We start from the raw sequence: 6,518 nt of genomic DNA, 5'->3' as shown, positions 1-6,518 counted from the left end.
TTTAAAGGAGAGGGAAAGGCACAAACAAAGCTGCTTGTTGTTCAGCCCCTTTGTCCGACTCCAACTGCTACTTTTGCTCAGATTGTCAGCTTATCGCGATATCCTTTATCTCTTGCAATAGATACTGGTCGCCATCTTACCCACAGCAATGTCACTTCCACCAAGAGCTTCCATGCTTGGCACTTCCACCAAAATCTTTTCTGGCCTCGCTACATAATTGTCCTCTGAGATGTGGCTGCTTCCATGAGTCACCATGGAAACTATAAACTATTCCTATTGGTATTGGTATTGGTGGGGCACATTTGAAAGGTGTTGATCTACTAATCAGTAGATAGAAGGTGAGAATCTATTTGAGGAAAGAGCTGAATGAGCCAAAATATTATAAGGAGCATTTCTATACTAGTTTTAGTTCTCCTTTAAAACAGAATCAACAGTATTTATCCTTTTCTGAAAAAAATAATGTCCCTCCTATATTTTTGCTTTTTTTCCCCTATGAATAACATTGGCATCAAGCAACATCGATACTCACCAGGAGGCACCCAGAGTTATTGAGTGCAGAGATGTGACACTTGGAAGGAAGGAATGTGCTAAGAAAATATCATTCTGCTTGTGATGTTTGTCATAGCAAAAATGTGATGATTGTGTGATACAAGTAATGGGTACAGAGAGAATCCTGGCCAATGTCATCGAGTTTGTGTCAACAAAACATTGAATGTGCTGAGTACAGACTTTAACTTTAGTTTCTCAATTACTCAGCAAATCTGGGAAATGAGGTAAAAAGTATATAAAGCATAGACATACCTTGGGTTTTGTTATTTTCCATAATATTCAATGTCACAATAGACTTATAAAGTACTTTAATACCTCTTTGGGACTCTATACCCTGCACCCCCAAATTTTGGGAATAATGATCTGTATCTCACACATATATTGATATTGTACATCAGTCAGGAACCCCACTGTCCCTCTATACTCCTGCACCCTCAAACCTTGGGATAATGATCTGTATCTCACACATATATTGATATTGTACATCAGTCATGAACCCACTGTCCCTCTATACTCCTGCACCCCCAAACCTTGGGAATAATGATCTGTATCTCACACATATATTGATATTGTACATCAGTCAGGAACCCCACTGTCCCCTCTATACTCCTGCACCCCCAAACCTTGGGTATAATGATCTGTATCTCACACATATATTGATATTGTACATCAGTCAGGAACCCCACTGTCCCCTCTATACTCCTGAACCCCCAAACCTTGGGAATAATGATCTGTATCTCACACATATATTGATATTGTACATCAGTCAGGAACCCCACTGTCTCTCTATACTCCTGTACCCCCAAACCTTGGGATAATGATCTGTATCTCACACATATAATGATATTGTACATCAGTCAGGAACCCCACTGGCCCTCTATACTCCTGCACCCCCAAACCTTAGGATAATGATCTGTATCTCACACATATATTGATATTGTACATCAGTCAGGAACCCCACTGGCCCCTCTATACTCCTGCACCCCCAAACCTTGGGATAATGATCTGTATCTCACACATATATTGATATTGTACATCAGTCAGGAACCCCACTGGCCCCTCTATACTCCTGCACCCCCAAACCTTGGGGATAATGATCTGTATCTCACACATATATTGATATTGTACATCAGTCAGGAACCCCACTGGCCCTCTATACTCCTGTACCCCCAAACCTTGGGATAATGATCTGTATCTCACACATATATTGATATTGTACATCAGTCAGAAACCCCACTGTCCCCTCTATACTCCTGCACCCCCAAACCTTGGGGATAATGATCTGTATCTCACACATATATTGATATTGTACATCAGTCAGGAACCCCACTGTCCCCTCTATACTCCTGCACCCCCAAACCTTGGGATAATGATCTGTATCTCACACATATATTGATATTGTACATCAGTCAGAAACCCCACTGTCCCCTCTATACTCCTGCACCCCCAAACCTTGGGGATAATGATCTGTATCTCACACATATATTGATATTGTACATCAGTCAGGAACCCCACTGTCCCCTCTATACTCCTGCACCCCAAACCTTGGGATAATGATCTGTATCTCACACATATATTGATATTGTACATCAGTCAGGAACCCCACTGTCCCTCTATACTCCTGCACCCCCAAACCTTGGGATAATGATCTGTATCTCACACATATATTGATATTGTACATCAGTCAGGAACCCCACTGTCCCCTCTATACTCCTGCACCCCAAACCTTGGGATAAGGATCTGTATCTCACACATATATTGATATTGTACATCAGTCAGGAACCCCACTGCCCCCTCCTATACTCCTGCACCCCCAAACCTTGGGATAATGATCTGTATCTCACACATATATTGATATTGTACATTCAGTCAGGAAACCCCACTGTCCCCTCTATACTCCTGCACCCCCAAACCTTGGATAAGGATCTGTATCTCACACAATATATTGATATTGTACATTCAGTCAGGAACCCCACTGCCCCCTCTATACTCCTGCACCCCCAAACCTTGGGATAAGGATCTGTATCTCACACATATATTGATATTGTACATCAGTCAGGAACCCCACTGTCCCTCTATACTCCTGCACCCCCAAACCTTGGGATAATGATCTGTATCTCACACATATATTGATATTGTACATCAGTCATGAACCCACTGTCCCTCTATACTCCTGCACCCCCAAACCTTGGGAATAATGATCTGTATCTCACACATATATTGATATTGTACATCAGTCAGGAACCCCACTGTCCCCTCTATACTCCTGCACCCCCAAACCTTGGGTATAATGATCTGTATCTCACACATATATTGATATTGTACATCAGTCAGGAACCCCACTGTCCCCTCTATACTCCTGAACCCCCAAACCTTGGGAATAATGATCTGTATCTCACACATATATTGATATTGTACATCAGTCAGGAACCCCACTGTCTCTCTATACTCCTGTACCCCCAAACCTTGGGATAATGATCTGTATCTCACACATATAATGATATTGTACATCAGTCAGGAACCCCCACTGCCCTCTATACTCCTGCCACCCCCAAACCTTAGGATAATGATCTGTATCTCACACATATATTGATATTGTACATCAGTCAGGAACCCCACTGGCCCCTCTATACTCCTGCACCCCCAAACCTTGGATAATGATCTGTATCTCACACATATATTGATATTGTACATCAGTCAGGAACCCACTGGCCCCTCTATACTCCTGCACCCCCAAACCTTGGGGATAATGATCTGTATCTCCACACATATATTGATATTGTACATCAGTCAGGAACCCCACTGGCCCTCTATACTCCTGTACCCCCAAACCTTGGGATAATGATCTGTATCTCACACATATATTGATATTGTACATCAGTCAGAAACCCCACTGTCCCCTCTATACTCCTGCACCCCCAACCTTGGGGATAATGATCTGTATCTCACACATATATTGATATTGTACATCAGTCAGGAACCCCACTGTTCCCCTCTATACTCCTGCACCCCCAAACCTTGGGATAATGATCTGTATCTCACACATATATTGATATTGTACATCAGTCAGAAACCCCACTGTCCCCTCTATACTCCTGCACCCCCAACCTTGGGGATAATGATCTGTATCTCACACATATATTGATATTGTACATCAGTCAGGAACCCCCACTGTCCCCTCTATACTCCTGCACCCCCAAACCTTGGGATAATGATCTGTATCTCACACATATATTGATATTGTACATCAGTCAGGAACCCCACTGTCCCTCTATACTCCTGCACCCCCAAACCTTGGGATAATGATCTGTATCTCACACATATATTGATATTGTACATCAGTCAGGAACCCCACTGTCCCTCTATACTCCTGCACCCCAAACCTTGGGATAAGGATCTGTATCTCACACATATATTGATATTGTACATCAGTCAGGAACCCCACTGCCCCCTCTATACTCCTGCACCCCCAAACCTTGGGATAATGATCTGTATCTCACACATATATTGATATTGTACATCAGTCAGGAACCCCACTGTCCCCTCTATACTCCTGCACCCCCAAACCTTGGGATAAGGATCTGTATCTCACACATATATTGATATTGTACATCAGTCAGGAACCCCACTGCCCCCTCTATACTCCTGCACCCCCAAACCTTGGGATAAGGATCTGTATCTCACACATATATTGATATTGTACATCAGTCAGGAACCCCACTGTCCCTCTATACTCCTGCACCCCCAAACCTTGGGATAATGATCTGTATCTCACACATATATTGATGTTCTACATCAGTCAGGAACCCCACTGGCCCCTTCATAGCCATGCAACCCCAAACTTTGGGAATAATATTTCTCCTTATTAAAAATACTAAAAAAAAAATTTTGTTTTATTTAGTGTTGCAGGAACAAGAGACAGTACAAAGGAATCATGATTAAAGGGAACATTTAGGGTGAAGACACACAGAGCTACTATTAGCAGCTTCTTGTCATGGCTACAAAATAGACAATATTGATAATTTTGTTTGCTAAAACACTCGGTTGCTGATTGACAAAAACTCTTATCTGATTTGCCTTAACCTCTTTCCATGAATTAAACTAATGTATTAATACGTTCTCTCAAAAAAATCGGAGCAACAAAACGTCACGTCAAAATCAATTCAATTCCTATCGTACAATTGACGCTCCAAAAACTTGATTTAATTGAGTTTTCGATGCAAAAACGTGACTCTTCCGGATTATCGGATGAAAACCCTGACCTTTTCGGATTATCCAGCACAGATCACAATGTCAAGAAACAACTTCTGGGACACCTGCCATTGACTTCTATATGACCTCAACAGGTTTGAGATGTAGTATTTTGAATTCAGATTTTTAGCAGCTTTGGGGTATTACAAATCTCTAAAAATTGTAGTTCCACGAAAATTAAAATTTTCCTCCTGAAAAAATTGAGGTTTAATAAATGGGCCCCTACGTGTGTTTTAGCAGAGGCAATTCTCAGTATTGGCAGGGTATTTCAAGCCACAACAAGTAGCTGCTACTAGTAGCTCCGGAGTTACTAGTAGCAACTCCTTGTTGTGGCTACCAAATGGCAAATAAAATACCCTGCCAAAGACAATACTGAGAATTGCATGTGCTAAAACACATATATTGGCAAAGCCAATTATCAATATTGTCTATTTTGACAAGAAACTGCTACTAGTAGCTCTGTGTGTCTTTACCCTAAAAGATAAAGGTTAGAAGAACAGAAAAGATGACAGAAGGCCTGGGGTTAGCTCACTCTTCTTACTTTGAGTGAAACCTGTTTACGTTCTTGTTTTCTTCATTTTCTTGTCGCTGCTTGGCTTTTTAGGAACTCTGTTTCTTCAACTCGTTTCAGAGCAGGAGGGTTGAAGTATGATGGCATCTCTTTAAAACTTGGGAAACGGTAGTCATATCTAAAATCCAAAGTAACACATTGGGCAGAGGTGCCCACATCCTCCAGATAGATATCTATATATAAGTATCTAAATTCCATAAATGTCTAAATATAGGCAGAAATATTCTCTAAATCAATATTCCCCAACTTTAAGGCTTTGGAATAAGCAAGGAGAAGGCTGAAATACCACATAAAAACTGACACAGTGTATCCTTTGGAACAGGGCAGGACCTACAGGAAGAGACATCTTGGCAGGAGGGGAGAGGCAGGTTTTCTGCTATTATCATGAGAACCCTATTGGAACTAAATTGGGTCAGCACATTGTTTATCTGTATATACAGATTTCTGGGTATGGTTTTATATCAATAAGGAGTATTGTGCCTACTATTCTAGTAATACCTGTATAAAGTGGCTGCCAATAAATTCTTCATTTGGTCAACTCAACCCCTTTATTTGCAATGTCTTTATGACAAGAATGTAGCTTATTTCTATAATGTGTAGGGTGGAACGTTAATTCTACCAGGTTGTCAGGTTCTGGAGCTGAGGATCTGGTATTTACTAACAGGTTCTCTTCCCGGCAGAGTTATTGTAGGATGTATGATTACTGTAAGCAGCTTTTCATTTCTCTGCTCTGTCTATTCTCACCTGTAAATTAATAAACTCCAACAGTAAGCTATTTCCTACTCAAAGGCCTATATAAACCACCCTCTTCCTGCTACTCATTGCTAGATTATCGCAGTTCTTTCTGTAGTCTAGTAGTCCATGTATTCTATGTTCCAGTAGTTTTGTGTCCTATGTCCCTATGCTATGTGGATATTACAGTCCTCATCCCGCATCTTTTTATTTACCAGTTCTGACCAATGAACTGTTTGTCTGCTGCCTGCCCTGACCTCTAACCTGTTTTAGTGGGCTTATCACTTGTCTGCTCTCCATAACGCCTGCCGTCTCCCTGTTTTAATGGACTTGCTATTTGCCTGCTGCTTGCCTTGACTATAAACTATTTGTGTGGATTTGCTTCTCATCCTACCCTTTTTACTGCTGCACTCTG

This window comes from Xenopus laevis, chromosome 7L (assembly GCF_017654675.1).
Source record: "Xenopus laevis strain J_2021 chromosome 7L, Xenopus_laevis_v10.1, whole genome shotgun sequence".
Lineage (NCBI taxonomy): Eukaryota > Metazoa > Chordata > Amphibia > Anura > Pipidae > Xenopus > Xenopus laevis.
Note: the sequence above shows the minus strand (reverse complement) of the source record.